Below are 18106 nucleotides of genomic sequence, written 5' to 3' on the forward strand. Positions count from 1 at the left end.
GCATTCGGACTAATGAGAAAAGGAATAAACAAAAGAAAAACAAACAAAAAGAGTTTTTCACCAGAACTTTGTCATAACAGGTAAGTTTGGAAATGTGCACGCACGCATCTCTTTCTTTCATCTGTTCTTCCTGAAGGTGAGGCTTTATTGGATGGTGGAAAACTATTGATGCGTAAACACTCGCACAAAAGTCAAGAGACTGTGTCTGGATTACAATGAGCAACTGTTATGAACGAACGTCAAACACGTCCAGTTCATGTAAAACATTCCTGAAAAACCTGTATATCTACACTGCATACTCAATTAATGCACATTTCAATAAGATACACGCATTTATGGACATTTTAAAATTGGGAGTTTGCTTTCCATTCGGACATGTTCTCAGCCATATTTGAAGAAGAGCGGATTAACTTAAGATCCTTTGCAACCAGATCGTTTTTTTATTATGCACATCGAGGAATGTTTTCGGGAAATGTGTTTCCATCATAGTTTATGCTATTCTTATCAGATAAAAAAATGTATCCGACGCAAACGAGTGAATACGTTTTTATGCGCATGTGTGGAATTGATGCGCATCATTTTAGGGATTAAAGTTCTACGTCGCTAAGATGGATTTCTGTTAATTGCAGAGAGTCTACGGGCGGATTTCCGTCAATATCAGGGTTCTGTCCTTATGTGTTAGATTTACTTCATATCATATCCCCCGGGGTCCTAATAAGTGCAGATAGGCTAAGGTTGTGAAATAGTTGCCTAATGTTAACTCTACTTTGGTGCTGCAATATTGCATATTACCACGATAACCGACTTCATCTACGCTGCTTTAGCTTTAACTGCTTTAGTTCAGCTTTAGCTTTAGCTTTAGCTCAGCATTAACTTTAGCTCAGCTTTAGCTGCTTTAGCTTTAACTGCTTTAGTTCAGCTTTAGCTTTAGCTTTAGCTCAGCTTTAACTTTAGCTCAGCTTTAGCTGCTTTAGCTTTAACTGCTTTAGCTGCTTTAGTTTTAACTGCTTTAGTTCAGCTTTAGCTTTCCCAGATAGCAAACTGACATTGAAACAACGTTGATTTTGCTCATCGAATTAACGTTGAACCAACGTCAGACGCGGCATTCTTCAAAGCTAAATGAAAATCGAAAATTGGTTTGCTTTCATAACGTTGAAACAACGCGTTGATTTTAAGTTGATTTTCCGTTAGTTTTGAAAGAATGACGCGTCTGACGTTGGTTCAACATTAATTCGATGAGCAAAACAATGTCAGATCAACGTTGTTTCGATGTCATATTTCCACGTTGATTCAATGTCAGTTTGCTATCTGGGTTAGCTGCTTTAACTTTAACTGCTTTAGTTCTAGGGCTGGGTATTGAGACAAATTTCACAATTCGATTCAATTTCGATTCACAAGCTTGCAATTCGTTTCGATTTCGATTACGATTCGATTCAATTCAATATCAATTATTTTGGATATCAGTTACAATAAATGGCAATTTTTCTCAAGGAAATCAAATCTCTTAACTAATGCTGTAAACTATGGTCTATATAGTCTAGTTGTAGCCTACTAGGCTTCATTAGCCTAATATGAAGGTAATAATGAACTGTTTAGTAGCTATACAAACACTTAAATTACACTTTTATTTATTTTTATAATAAGAAGATTATATGAAATATAAACATTTAAATGGTGCTGTCATAAAAACTTGCCAGATTTATTCAAATATGCATTAAATATTGAAGAACACTAACGAGTGTGGACTAACGAGTTTATGTGGGTTTTCTGAGGTAAATATGACGATACATTGATTACAAGCTGTTTAACTGACGTCTTTCCACGGTTGAAACGCTGATTGAGCGAATCAATGTGACATGATCCGGATTTGGATAAGTTGTCCTCTATCTTTAACACACTTTCAGATGCTCATTCATGTTTATTTGGCGCTGTGACTGGTATTATTAAGCCGGAAGAGAGATCAGCGCTACTGCTTCTCCAGAGCGATCTCACGCCACAGCGCCAAAACACTATTTATGTTTTTGAATTTCTAAAGAAAATGGACGTAATTTGAAAATTGAGACTTTGTTTCATATCAATAGTAACAAAGGACAAAGATTAGTGCGATTTGTTGGATGTGCGCAGCCGCGATACAATGTCTCATTCATTCAACTGAAACAGGATGACTAATCGATTCTTGAGATTTAAGAATCGATATCGGTTTGTAAAAATGAGAATCGATTAATATCGAGAAATCGATATTTATTACCCAGCCCTATTTAGTTCAGCTTTAGCTTTAGCTGCTTCAGCTTTAGCTGCTTTAGCTTTAGTTCAGCTTTAGCTTTAGCTGCTTTAGCTTTAGCTTTAGCTCAGCTTTAGCTGCTTTAGCTTTAGTTCAGCTTTAGCTTTAGCTGCTTTAGTTTTAACTGCTTTAGTTCAGCTTTAGCTTTTGCTGCTTTAGCTTTAGCTCAGCTTTAGCCTCAGCGTTAGCTGTTTTAGCTCAGCTTTAGCATTACCTCAGCTTTAGAAACATAATTCAGGACTGCCAACTTTCATGCAATCAGCTTCACTCAAAATTGAGCCGATTCTCACGCTCTCCCGCCCCACCCACGATTTCTCACGCTGAAGTGTCAACCTGGTCGGTCAAATGTCTGAAAAGCCCCTTTCACACAGAGATTCTGGAAAATACGCGGATAATGTGACCCGACATTTGTCCCGGGATTGTTTGATTTCGGTTCATTCACACTGCCAGTGATTTGCCGGGATCTGTGAGTGCGTTCACACACAACTCGTAAAAATCCCGGGAAGACACATGACGTCAGGATGAGACTTGTAACGTACGCGTCGAAAACACGTACACGCGCATACCGTTCCACAAAGCTGGTGAACGATCTCAGCTTCAGCGCGGATAGTGAGGAGCTCCTGGTCTCTGCTTCGCTCCAGTTTGCAGGTATTTGTTCGTCCTTTCTTTGTTGATGGCGAACACAAACTTTCTTCTAATACCCCTTTTCCACCAAAAAAGAACTGGTTTGGAACTGGTGCTGGTTCAAAGTTGGTTCGGAGTTGGTTTCCCGCTTCAGAACCTATTTGTTTTTCCACTGACTAGAGCGCCCAGGGAACGACGTCGTTACGTCACTGTGTACGTCGCCATACGTCTTAGCTAGAAACGCTCAACATTACTTTCCGATTATCTCTAACTCGTATACCAAGAAAGCTATAAAAACAATTGAAATATGTAAGTCTTTTAATCTATTCGTTTGATATGTAATTTTTTCTGATAAGTTATGTACCCCTGTAATTGTGTCTTTTTTTCTTTCCATTTATTTGTTCTATATTGTGACTTTTCTTTTTTGCTCATGTCTTCAATAAAAAAATTACAAAAATAGAAACGCTTGCGTTAACTTCAAGCATAACAACTACAAAGGCGGACTCCATCGTGTTTCTGCAAATGTTTCTCCTGGATTTGCGATCCTTTATTATGGTCAGAAAAGATGTTTAGGACACATCTAAACCCGGCCCAGCCCCCGACGTGAGCATGACGTGGTAAAAGAACGGTTCTAGTCCAGCAAAGAGTTGATGCCGCTTCGGAACCAGTTCTCCTGGCTGAGAACCGGTTCTTTGGCTGTCGAAACACAAAGAACTGGTTCAGGCACCGGGTCCGAACCGGCTCTCAAAATGCTTCGGTGGAAAAGGGGCTTAAGAGCAACAGAGTCGGGCGATAGCACGAGCATCATCACTATGACACGCCCCTTACGGCATTGGTCCTGGCTTTTGTTCACACAGCGCGCGTTCCAGGACTGATTCTGGCAATGTTACTAGGTCCCCAATTTCCCGGGATCAACGCGCTGTGTGAAAGGGGCTAAAGATCAGTTTATCTATAGGTTTTCCTGTTAAGCCACTCATGATCGACTAGTTTTACCGCAAATTGAGATGATTCTCACTGCAGAACATGAAATCCACGGGGATCCAGATCCAACTCCTCCCATCTTACATACACCTAAACCTACCCAACTCCGCCCCCTGATCCCTAAGCCCAACCCTAATCCTACCCAGCTCCACCCCTTGGATCTTGATCCGACTCCTCCCCGTGGATCTCATGCACTGCATTGAGGTGCTACTGCGCAAATTAGCTAAAATAGAGCGAGCGTGCCTGCGAGACAGATGTTGAGTTCCTAACCGCGCACGACGGCAGAGAGGTAAAGCCTTGTGTATACTCGACGTGTCTGCAAGAGCGCAAAGGACGCGCGGCAAAAATGACGTAATTGCGGTGTGGGCGGTCGAGCGCGTTGGGTGCGCAAGACCCCATTTCGCCTGGCGGTGTGCACGGCACTTTTTATAATATCGCGTGCCATCCGAAGATGAACGACTTCGAGCCGAATCTGGCCAAACTGGTACGATCTGTACCAACATGTTTATGATCAAAATGTCAGGTCACAATGGCCTTTCTTTAAATGCAAATTCTTTTCCTTTTGCTTTGAGCATTTCATGTGTGAAGGTAAAGTATACATTACAAGAAGAAGAAAACCTCACACTGGGTGTGTGCCAGGCTGTGGAATGGGGTTTGGCCGAGAACACTTTTTTTGCTTCATATCTTTTTTGCCACATCTGTTGATGTTTTCATCACAAAGTTTTTAATGCGATAAAATGTGCATAAAATAAGTGGATGGAAACAGTTTTAAGATCAAATGCTGCATGTGTTAACATCACTGTGACCTAACATGAACCTAACATCAACAAAGTTAATATATGCTGTAAAACATATATCGCTCATTGTTAATTCATGCTTTAATGTTCACAAAGACATTTTTACAGCATTTTTTTTAATTAATGAGATTACAGAGATTTTGAATCATTTCTCGAGCGTTCCGTAAAAACTACTGAATCCAACTAAAAACTACACTTTTTTTTAATGGCTGTAACAAAGTTAACAGGTTATAAACACTGAACACTAAACGGCTGACATTGTAACTCTAGAAATGTCTTTACTCACACGATCACACATTCAGCATGATCAGTACAACTAACTACCCCCCCCCAAAAAAAAAAAAAATCTAACATTTTAGACACCAAACAAACAAATTTACACACACACACACACACACACACACACACATATATATATATATATATATATATATGAAGGTGTATAACTGACAACTGTTCTTGACCTTTTAGTAAAAACTACTATACACTGAAAAAAAGTGTTTTGTATCAAGTATTTTTGTTGGATAAAATATCTAATTAATCTTAAAATAAGGTACATTTACTTGGGAAGGAAGATGACTTAAGATACAAAGTCTTATTTTCTGAAAACTAAAGTAAGTTTGTGCTTAAATCAAGAAACATCCAATGGAGTCAGAAGTCAAAACCTGTTTCACCTTGGGGGAATTGGGTGAAAATGACTGAGGCGATACTGTGATATTGTTTTACTTCCACAAGGGCTTCAGGTGAATGAGGAGGTGAGAAGTAGGTCAATTGCACAGAGGTGTGTCTCGAGGTTTTGTTGTGGCTGGATAATCTGAGCTTTACAATCACTATTTAGATCATATATTCTCCAGAAAACGAGTCAGTTACTGGATGCAGAAAACCGTCATGGGAATCATGCATGAAGTAAATGGAGTTTGAGGAGGGGATGAAACCAGTTAGCGGAAAACATCTATCGTTTCGAAAATGAAATGTGACTTTAAACTGAGACTGGTGATTGGATTGGTCTGTGGAAATGTTAATCAGCACGTTTGTTAATTATTATAATAATTCATCTACAGCGTTTGTACGTTCTGGCCGAGAGCAGTGGGAACCAACTCAAGTGTTAATGAGTGCGTCACACCGGTCTCGAGTCTCACCGAGGAGCTCCGGAAGGATAGAAGGAGGATTGACGACCAACCCTGGACTATTAATCTTGTGTTAATGTTCATATGCGGGAGTCGTCCGTGAGGGACTGCCACTTTCATTTCGATGTTTGTTTGTTTATTTATTGGATTAAAGTTAACGTTTAACATTCGCCAGTTCCCGCCCGCTTCTCTGAGCTTTGAACATGTTTATCTCAGAGCCGGAAAACCAAGAGAAATGAGGGACATGCTTTCTCTTCAGAGAGATTTTCCAACAGGTGGGACGGAGAGGTCGCCACTGGGTCCCTGGGTTGAGGAGGGGTGTCTGCCATCTGTGAGGGGACGCCGTCGTTCACTGGAGGCCAGTCCTGCTGCCATCTGCCATGATGGGGAGGAAAAGGCAGAGCCAGGGAATGGGGAGCGAGGGAATGGGGAACTGGCTTTACCGTATTCAGAGGAGCTATCATCGTCCGCCAGGAGTGTGAAGCCGTCCACCGAGAATCATCCAGTACATCAAATCTCGGCTGGTTGAGGACCAGCAGTGTGTCTGAGAACCGGACCAAGACAATAAATACATATAGACCCAATCAGACCCTGGAACATACCGCATCCCTAACATCTTCCACTGATGGGCTTTCGTCTCAAAGAACTGTCACTACCATGTTTTACACAAAGCACTGTTTCTGTGTTAACAAACCTGTCCGAAAATATGGAAGCGTCAACTGTGGCAGAGGTCCAGCAACACACAACCTTCAGACGTCTTTTTCTAAAATTACACTTACTTTTGTTGTTTGGACCAACAGTACCGACAACGAACGGCACCTACGGGAGTCAAACCAGAAACTACAGTCTCCAGAGCACACAGTGCTGCTTTGTTCCAAGGGGGGTAATCCATCGACCGGAAGTTAAAGCCTCGCGGGAGCTGCCATCTTGTAGCAGAACTTTACTTGAGTTAGCATTCACATTGACTCCCATTCATTTTGGCGTCACTTTGACAGTGAATAACTTTACATCTGAGGCGTTTGAAGACAACATTTGTCCTTTATTTATTTCTAAAGAAACACGACAATGTATAAAATGCTCCATTACCTTGTAGCTTATGTTATGGAGTTTTAGTGAAAGTAGGCTAACGATTGCGTCATACCCACGCGACTCTCTGTCGCACAGTAGAGAGATTACCGTATGGACATGAGAAGAAGCTCGCGCGCAATCGGGGAAACGTGGAGGCAAAATGACAAAATAATTAATCCGAATACCTAGCAGAATTGTCTCCTTCTCTTAGCTCATGGACGGCTCCTACTCACACTCTCCGCCTCTGCGTGTTTCGGAAGGGAATGATTCAGATTTCTCATGCCACAGCACTAGAAGACAGACGGGTTGCTCTCGTTACATCTACGTCGTCAAGCTCTGTTTGAGTCTGCGCGTCAGGGATGGAAGTGCTAAAAAAATCGCCAAAAGCGGGCTTCAATCGTCTCAATGGAGTTCCAATGAGATCGCTCTGTCCATTTCTTTTACTGTCTATGCTTTCTTCCTACAAAGAGAAAGAACACAAAACATATTCTTGTAAAATAAGAAAGAATGTACGGTCCCACGTCTCTGCCAGATATTCTGTGGACCCTGCCGACTACGCCAAATGTAGCAGGTGGCCCGATTCTCACAACTACGCCATCAAAGCTAAAATAGTAAATATTGCAAACTAATCTTGAAATACAACTCGCCCTGCACTCAAGCATAATCTTACCAGCCACGTGCACACATAAGAGCACCTGCCTTTTTTATTCCTGGAGAGAAAGTCATGTGATGTGCCCTTTTTTCTGGGTTGTTTTATTTTATTTGTTATTTTTAAAATAAGATATATTCCTGTTCAGAGATGTATAAAGTACTAGAAACCCGGACTTGAGTAAAAGTACAAGTGCTCTTTCAAAAAAGTGACTTGAGTAGAAGTTGAAGTGCCCTTTACTTTTCACTACTAAAGTATTCAACATTTTTCGTACTTAAGTATTGCAAGTAGTTTATTTAAAAATTCACTAAGTACTAAAAGTAGAAGTACAAGTATTGTGTCATGCAATTATTAAAGAAAGCAGTTAAAAGTTTGAACTAGCAATCAAATAAGGCGCTTTGGTGGGATACAAATTTGCTTTGGCGGCTGCCAAAAAAATGTCATTACAGGACAACCTTTGGATTAGTTGTCAATGTGTGTGTCAATCAATACCATTACCCTATAAAACTGGTGTGTGATTTAAGCAGCATGAAAGCCAACTTGCAACGAATGATTCGTAAAATTTTTATAATTGTAACGAGTAACTAGCAGAACATTAAAAAAATATCGAAGTAAAAGTATTAAATTCAACGAAAATATCTACTGAAGTAAAAGTAGAAGTATGATAAAAAAACAATACTCTAGTAGAGTACAAATACAGCATTTTAGTACTTAGGTACAGTACTTAAGTAGATCTACTTCGTTACTGTACATCTCTGTTCCTGTTTGCGCACAGCTTCCCTGTCAAACAAATATATTTATTAAATACTGTATCTAAATGTCAGGTCAGAGCTCTAAGACTGCTCGAGTGAGCTCGCGCTGTGTGCCGTTTGGACTTTGAGCCGAGTGGATAAACAGTCCGTGAGGAGCGCGAGAAAAATTATATCGCGACAACGAATGAATGAGCATATCAATTACGACGTGGCTGAAGGTAATTTATGACTTTGTTTGGAAAATCTTTTTTGGCCTAAAATTCTTGTAATTAAAGTTAATAACTTACATACATCAAGATTCTTTCCCTCAGACATTTAGAGATATAAATTGGTGAAGAAATTTACAGATTCAAACAGAAAGTAGGTTTTAAACAATCTAAATGTGGATTTTGAAGTTTTTATTCGATGATGATGAGACAGTCCTCCCTTAAATGTGAAACTAACCCTGCATCCCAATTTGCCTATGTGAAGTAAAAGTACATACTTTTCAGTGTGTAGTACAAGAGTAGGCATGCTTTGGGCCATATTTCGTCATCTTTAATAGACAGCTCAGTCGCGTGCATCCTGTCACCGTAAAACTGCCCTGTCAATCATCTCGTCTCACAGTTAAAATCACCGTTAAAATCCTCCATTCAATCTAATATAATATCTTACCGTTTCAGAGGGAAAAGTTGATGTGCCAGTCGTGGATCTTTCATGCAGAGATTCTCCTCATGTTTGCAATTTGAATATAATGATGTATTTAAAAGCTAATGGCTAAACGTATCTTTTCAAAAGTTCACAATGCTGCTGCAGATGCAATATAATGTGGACAACATTGAACACATTTTCGTTAGGTCAGATACTGACATTAATCACTTAAACCCCTTTATTGACAGCCAGACTCGCGCGTCCATGTTTGTGGTTTGCACGTGTTTTTTTTTTTGTTTTTTTTTACACTTTTTACTTGTGTTTGTAGTTCTAACCGAATCCTCGTCCAGCGCGCTATGGGTTGTGGTCAATATCAGCCGTAAGAGTGTGCATCGAGCTATACTTCGGATTCTGGCTGGATTTAGTAAACCATCCGGGTCTCTTCCCAGACAGCAAACTGACATTGAATCAACGTGGAAACGACGTCTCTCATGACATTGAAACAACGTTGATTTGCTCATCGAATTAACGTTGAACCAACGTCAGACGCGGCATTCTTCAAAGCTAAATGAAATCGAAAATTGGTTTGCTTTCATAACGTTGAAACAACGCGTTGATTTCAAGTTGATTTTCCGTTAGTTTTGAAAGAATGACGCGTCTGACGTTGGTTCAACGTTAATTCGATGAGCAAAACAATGTCAGATCAACGTTGTTTCTATGTCATATTTCCACGTTGATTCAATGTCAGTTTGCTATCTGGGTTTGAAACACTCATTTCAACATACTACGATTTGGGACGTACTAATTCTATTTTCAAATACTATTTAGTAGGGCTGGGTAATAAATATCGATTTCTCGATATTAATCGGTTCTCATTTTTACGAACCGATATCGATTTTTTAAATCTCAAGAATCGATTAGTCATCCTGTTTCATTTGTATGAATGGGACATTATCGCGGCTGCGCGCGTCCAAAAAATCACAATAATCTTTGTCCTTTGTTACTATATGAAACAAAGTCTCAATTTTCAAATAACGTCCATTTTTTTTAGAAACTCAAAAACATAAATAGCGTTTTGTCGCTGTGGCGTGAGATCGCTCTGGAGAAGCAGCAGCGCTGATCTCTCTTCCGGCTTAATAATACCAGTCACAGCGCCAAATAAACATGAATGAGCATCTGAAAGTGTGTTAAAGATCGAGTACAACTTATCGAAATCCGGATCATGTCACATTGATTCGCTCAATCAGCGTTTCAACCGTGGAAAGACGTCAGTTAAACAGCTTGTAGTCAATGTATCGTCATATTTACCTCAGAAAACCCACATAAACTCGTTAGTCAGCTAGAAAAAATAACTCCAGAGAGGAGCATTTTGCTAAATATATACACCATATTACATATGCATTATAATCTTAATGTTTGTCAATATTTAATGCATATTTGAATAAATCTGGCAAGTTTTTATGACAGCCACCATTTAAATGTTTATATTTCATATAATCTTCTTATTATACAAATAAATAAAAGTGTAATTTAAGTGTTTGTGTAGCTACAAAACAGTTCATTATTACCTTCATATTAGGCTAATGAAGCCCAACTAGACTCCCATAGTTTACAGCATTAGTTCAGAGATTTGATTCCCTTGAGAAAAATGGCCATTTATTGCAACTGATATCCAAAATAATCGATATCGAATCGAATCAAATTGAATTGTGAAATTTGTCTCAATACCCAGCCCTACTATTTAGGACGGATAGTTTGCGAATTAGGACGCAGAGTCCATGTCACCCACAGGTGTATCAAATATACTTGATTGAAACAAGTAGCATAAAAAACACGCACATTGAGGCATGTTTTCCTTTGCGTCTCTAACCTAAGAGGTAAAACTGATTATTTTGTAGATATATTTTGAAAATGAAACAATTGCGCGAGTTTGAAGAAGATAAAATGCATTAACTTTTATAATACTTTTTTAAAATCAGAGTTGTGTTCATATACTTTTTTTTGTTTAAAAAATAAAAATCGTAATTATGAGAAGTGCCATTTTTTCACTTGATCCCCTCCTGCTCCTCAAAATGATTGAATCTCACACACCAGTAATATATCTCTCATCATGGTTCACAAAAACCATTGGGGAGCGCGGATTACCGACAGGTGCTGTTCCTCGTCCCAGTAGAGCACACACAACAACACCTTAACAAAAGGACACGTACTTTGACGTAACAGTTTGAAGTTCAGCAGTCTTGCATGCCTGAATACATGCAGTCACTGCCATGGATTGTGCTGGGTACATATTCCCGTTTCCAAGCAGTCAAACCTGAAGTTTTCCAAGCAGTCAAACCTGTCCATCTATATAAAAATAGATCATGAACTAACAATGAAAAGTAATTCTAAAGCATCTCAGTCAGTGTTAGTTTCAACATTTAACGATACATTATAGAAATCAAAAATTGTGGAACTGACCTAACATGAGCTAACAATGTTATGTTTTATTTCATTTATTATTTTTATTAAACAGTCACACATACATACAAACCAACATAGTGCAGTGGTGAGCAATCTTGTATTGTTAATTGTAATTCCAGAAGTGACTTAAGAGTGATTTAAGTGTTTGATCTAAGTGTGTATATGAGTGAGTGTGTGTGTATGCGTAAACAAAGTAACCATTTATTATTTATTACCATTGTCATTACCATCACTCCCCACTACCACCATATTGCCAATATTGTATTAGTCGATTTTTATCCTTTCTCCTAAGTACCAATTGCCATTGTCAACCTTGTATAAAAAAAAGATGATATAATAAGATAATATATGATAACCTTCCCCCACATCTCTTCAGTCCCTATCTTCTCCTGACTATTTTTTTATTTTTATTTTATTTATTTTTTTCTGTGTGTGTTATGTCTAAAGTGCATTAAAATAGGGAGTACAGTTCAAGAGTGTTATGTTTTATTAACGTTACCCGACACTAAAATAAGTTGAACATTGATGTGGGCTTGAAAAGGCCTTACCAGAAATGTTGAAATAGTTAAAATTGTAAAAGTATGAAGTTTGAAGGCAATAAAGTCAGAAAAATAGAACATGAACTACTTGTTTTAATAATCTTAGTCCTCAACATTTAAAATGTATCTCACTTTATTAATGCACTAACCGTTTTATTAACCAACATGTTAATAAATGCTGTAAATTATATTGCTCATGGTTACATAGGCCTATTGTGTTGTGTGCTTTTCTATGGATTTTGTTTTTATTGTCTAAAACCAACGATATGGTCAGACAAGAAGAGACACTCTAGAGACGAGCAAGCGAAGTGAAGACAGATTTCTCATTCCGAAAAATGAATTCAACCCAGAAGTCATGAAAGGTATTTCTTCATTGCATTCACAGAAGTCATTTTTCCTTATATGTGCTATTGTCTTCTGACAGTTCCCGAGCACATTTACAGATAGCAGAACATGAGATAAACACAAGTTATTGCTGCTCAAAAGCTCTTTTCTTCTCGTGATGCACCACCCTTTCGTCTCTCAGAGCACAACAAAACTCGTCGGACCAGACCAAGAGACGATGTTCTCAGATCCATCCGCAGTTTTAGAAACAGTACAATAAGCACGTATCAGTTAACTATAATCACTGTCTGAAAAAAACAACAATAGTTCTGAGAAACAACATTGTAAAAAATGATTTTTTTTGGTGAAGCAAATAGTAAAAAAAACCCAATGTAATTTACTTGATAAAGTTAGTTCAGACAAGAAGTAAATGCCATATCAGTACTTAATTCAAGCCAGTAGAAATGAAAGTGTAAATATCAACTCAATAAAATTTAGTAAAAGTTACTCAACTTTTCTGATACTGGGATTTCCATCATGCACTGGACCTTGAATACTTAATGAGGCTCATTTTTCACTGGTTTCCAGCTGTATTTACACTGTTTTATCATTGATTTTTGTTGTCAGTATTAGTAAATTGCCATTTTGTGACATTTCGAGTAAATATTTTGCTCAAAATGACACATTCAAACACAAAAAAACGACTCATCAAATGTTACCGCCATCAAGTATTGAGGTGTTTGCATTCACATGAGGCTTAATGTCTGACATGATGTATATATAAATTACTTAGATGATCTAAGTAAAGCACATGACTAATAAAATTCAAGATTATTGTTTTAATGTAATACAAAGGCAAAGGAAATCGATATTAATCGACCTTTTAGTAGCCGAGTTAAAATGACTTATTTTTTGTTAAGTTTACTTAATTCCATATTCCAAGTAAATTTAACTTAAAGATTTCTAATTAAAGCTACTGATAAATATGTTTAGGTTTTTACTTGGCAAATCGTTGTAAATTTACTAGCATTTTCTGAGTGAGATAGTTTAGCAAGGTTTTTTCAAGTAAATCCGACTCCAGATTTTTTACAGTGAACTTTTACAATGCAAAATTATTAGTTTCTATTATTTTATTACAATCAATCAACTTTATTCCAGACACAAAGGTCCATAGAGACAACACAGTACAGATATTTAAATACATAAATAACAATACAAACAGTTTAAAAAAAAATCTTGTTGTTTTTATCTAAAGATTCTTAAATTAAGATACATTTACTTGAGAAGGAAATTGACATATGTAAAGTCTTGTTTTTAAAAAAAAAAATATTATATTATATTATAATATATTATATTATATAAATATTAAAATGGAGTGATCCAAAATATTTGCCAGAAGGTCAGAAAAATCAACTTAATTCAAAGAGAAAACAAATGTGTTTTATATATATATATATATATATATATATATATATATATATATATATAAACTGAACAAAATTATAAATGCATCACTTTTTTTGCCCCCATTTTTCATGAGCTGAACTAAGATGTAAGACTTTTTGTGCACAAAAGGCATATTTCTCTCAAATATTGTTCATAAATCTGTCTAAATCTGTGTTAGTGAGCACTTCTCCTTTGGTGAGATGATCCCTCCCCCTCACAGGTGTGGCGTATCAAGATGCGGATTAGACGGCAGGATTATTGCACAGGTGTGCTTTAGGCTGTCTAAAAGCTGGAATCATTTCAAATTGGTTTCTTGAACATGACAATGAGTTATAAAAAAAGAAAAAAAAATCTTTTTTTTTTTTTCAGAAAACAATACTCAAACTGTTTTTGCTTCTCAAGTAAATATATCGTGATTTCAGAATGTTTAGATATGTTTACTGGAAAATAACAAAAATACTGAAAAATTATTTTGCTGTGCAAGGCCAAAACATGATTCTTTTGTTTTTGAAATAGCATACATGATACCTTCGGTATTTACAAAGGGCAGAAGAGTATTAAAAAAATTTAATTAAAAAACTCCACCTGTTTCCAAAAAACAAAACAAAACAGAAAGTATCAAATGAAGTATAATCAGATTGGCTTTACAAGCCATTAAAACTTAATTTTTAAAAATTGAAGAAAATTTGAATCTCATATAACTTATATATATATAAACAGCTGAAATTATTTTGCTGAGTTAAAGTGACCATGGCTCATTGGTCATTTCATTTTTTTTTAATGTCAAGCTATTTAAAAATGGGTTGCGCTTTTTGTGACTTTTGTCAGACCGAGGAATGAAGACAAAAGCACCTGTGTGTTGGATTGTCTTTTGTTTGAAGACATTTAATGCATTTATGGGTGTGAAACTTCCCGCAAACTTCCAACTTCATTATGTCACAATGTAAACACTCCAGAGAAACTGGAAACACAGCTCAATAATAACTATGATGATTTATATCATGTATATAACATAAGTGACACACACAGTGTCCTAAAACATGAGGAACTGTGCCTGAGCTATTCAACAGAACGAAATTAACGTTTGGCGAGTGTTAATCTTCATTAGACGTCATGAAATCATTTCATTCTCATTCCCTTTTTAAACCAATTGAACAGAATTCTTGTTTCGTGAATGTTAAAGAATTTAGACTCAAGGTTATTCTTGATGGACCAAATGTTAAGCAAAGGCCTAAACCTCACCCTGAGTAAATATGTCAACAATAGAAGAGACAGTGATGAGACGAAACCACTAGATCAACTCAGACATCACCCTTTGTTTAACATGCACTTGATACCAGCCACTCACTACTGAAAAACTTTGATTTAGAAACAGTTTAACAAACAACTACAAAGAAATGGCGAGTTACACACTCAATTGAGAAAAAAAAACCTCACTTTATTAGTTATTTTATTTAAAATTCGGAGAAAGTAATAAAAACAAATAGCTAAATATTGCTCATTCATATCAAATTGGCTTCAATGTAACTTCTACATAATATTCTCTTTGACAAAAACAGTTAGCCTGATGTATGAGTCTACTTCTCTAAATAATATTAATAACCTGCATGTCAATCGAATGGCTTTAAGTGATGACGGTAACAGTTGTGCATTTTCAGTTCTCCCCACGTCACGGAGGATCAGAGTTTACGTGAAGCGGAATATGATTATGAACTTCAGCATTCTTGAATGCTACTCCTCCCTATTCCAGACATCATGTGTATTGGCTTTGCTCGTCTGAATGTTCAATAAGTCTAAAGTAAAAATAATGTCACGGCGTCGAGCGCGTCAGGTCCCGCCCCCACGCGAGTTATTAAAGTTAGAGGAGCTCGACGCCTCCATCACTCCATCACTGATCATTAGGCTACCTCACTGAACTTCTTCATACGGGTAAGAAACACTTTATGATTCTTTTGAACATAATGAGTGAATGAAATCTGCAGAGACAGATACTTTTAATGGGGTTACATCATGATTTAACAGATGAGCTATTACGAAAATTAGAAATGTCATGATTCTTCGATGTATGTTTAAAGTTGGCTACACTCTTAGAATCATAAGGATTCTATTGATGCTGAATGTTAAAGAACCTTAATGCTGAAACGGTTGCATGTCTAATGTTTCAAATGACTGTATAATTAACTTTTTTTTTTTTGGTACATTAGTAATTACTTTACGAGCTGTTTAATTCATAACACTGTGTAAAATAAGAACCGAATAAAACTAAATTAATTAATTAAAAAAAATTTTTTTTTTAAATGATCCCAATATTAGCGTTGGCTGGAACCCTTAATTGTGTGAAGCCGATTATGAATGTGATGCTAAACAAACGCAGAGTCAGAGTTCAGTCGGTGTTCACAGTCCGTGTAAAATCTGTTTTATAATCGAAGTAAGCTACATTCATAAAAAAATATGGGCTAGCTAAAGTATCGGGATACAGGAACCACATTCCTTCCTTCTTTCCATTTGGCAAGGCAATGTACAAAAATAATTAGTTTGAATCATTAGCTTTTAAATTTCTTAAAGCAGATTGTACATTTTATTGATTTAATATATTATTTTGAATACATGTATGTTGTTTTGTTGGATTACAATAATTAATCAATTTAAGTATTTATTTGTATTTATTTTTTTGGCTTTGTCTATCCTGAAAGATCCATCAATGTCTGTCATTTTTGACACAATGCCACTCTGTAAGATTATAATGTTTTTAAAAGAAGTCTTCTGCTCACCAAGGCTGCATTTATTTGATTAAAAAGTGTGAAATATTATTGCAATTTAAATCAGCTGTTTTCTATTTGAATATATAAGTGTAATTGTGATGTAAGCTGAATTTTCAGCATCATTGCTGCATTCTTGAGTGTCACATGATTCTTCAGAAATCACTCTAATATGATGATCAAGAAACATTCTTGATTATTATCAATTTTGAAAACAGTTTACATTTTTATCTCAGGATTATTTGATAAATAGAAAGTTCAAAAGAACAGCATTTATCTGAAATAGAACGTTTTTGTAACATTATACACTGTCGTTCAAAAGTTTGGTGTCCGTAAGAATTTTTATGGTATTTTTTTGAAAAATTAATACTTTTCATCAAGGAATCAAGGATGAATTAAATTGATCAAAAGTTACTGTAAAGACATGTATGATGTTACAAAAGATTCTACTTCAAATATACTGCTATTTGTATTCATCAAATAATCCTGAAAAAAATATCACACAACTGTTTTTAACATTGATAATAATATTTTTTTTTGAGCAACTGCATATTAAAATGATTTCTGAAGGATCATGTGACACTGACTGGAGAAATGATGCTGAAAATTCAGCTTTGATCACAGGAATAAATTACATTTTATAGAATATTTCATAGAATGGTTGCAGAAGTCTATGTGTTATACATATTGTAAGGCTGGTGTGCAAATTCAGAGAGAAATATAGCTGCATGCAGCCATTAGAGGGCTAAGCACAAAAGCAGATGACAAGACATGCCAACATGGCTGGGAGTTTCAGACCACTAGCATTTTCGGAAATGAATTATAACTTTTGAGCAACAGGTTGCGCTGTCTCGAAATCTTTTGATTACCTTCAGGGCATGCTGCTTATGGCGCACACTGAGTTTCGTAACGTTACATCAATGCGTTTGTTAAGTATAGCATTTCAATCACAAAACTGTATTGAATTCAATGGGAATTTCATGTTTCGTTCTATTATAGCGCCACCAAGAGGCTCAGTCACACCATGCGTGTGTGTGCCAAATTTGGTGAAAATGCCTCAATTCGCTTCGGAGTTATAGGCATAGATATGAAAAACACGTAAAAAAATGACAGACACGTGACTTTGATTGAATTTTATTATCCCTTACTATCAATATTTTGGCATTTGGGCTCTAACATTTGAAAGCGACCTATGTTTCCAAACTTCTGACGGTGGTTTCGTCTCGATTCGACTAGCGGTTTCAAAGATATCGGCAAATGTTTTTTTAAGCTGTAAATCGCAACGCTACATAAACTGTAAGACAAAACCTAGCATGTTTGGCACCGTTGGACTTGGCAAGGATTCAGGAACTCAACAAGATGACTCTCGTGAAAATAAGTCAACCACAGACAGAGTTATATGCATTTGAAAATTGGATTTTACCACTAGGTGGCGCTGTTCTCAGGCTTCTCAGAGCATCGTACTGATGACCCATGCTGAGTTTCATTACAATTCGTTCATGTGTTCAAAAAATACAGCATTTTAACACATAAAGCAAAATGGCTGACAGCCAAAATGGCCGATCTGGGAAAATTTGGATATCAGTTGACTCGGCATGACGCACTGAGACTAACGAGACCACTTTTATGACTTTTGGACAAACCATTCATAAGTTATGAGCAAAAA

The sequence above is a fragment of the Pimephales promelas genome, chromosome 1 (assembly GCF_988280905.1).
Source record: "Pimephales promelas chromosome 1, fPimPro1.hap1.1, whole genome shotgun sequence".
Classification (NCBI taxonomy): domain Eukaryota; kingdom Metazoa; phylum Chordata; class Actinopteri; order Cypriniformes; family Leuciscidae; genus Pimephales; species Pimephales promelas.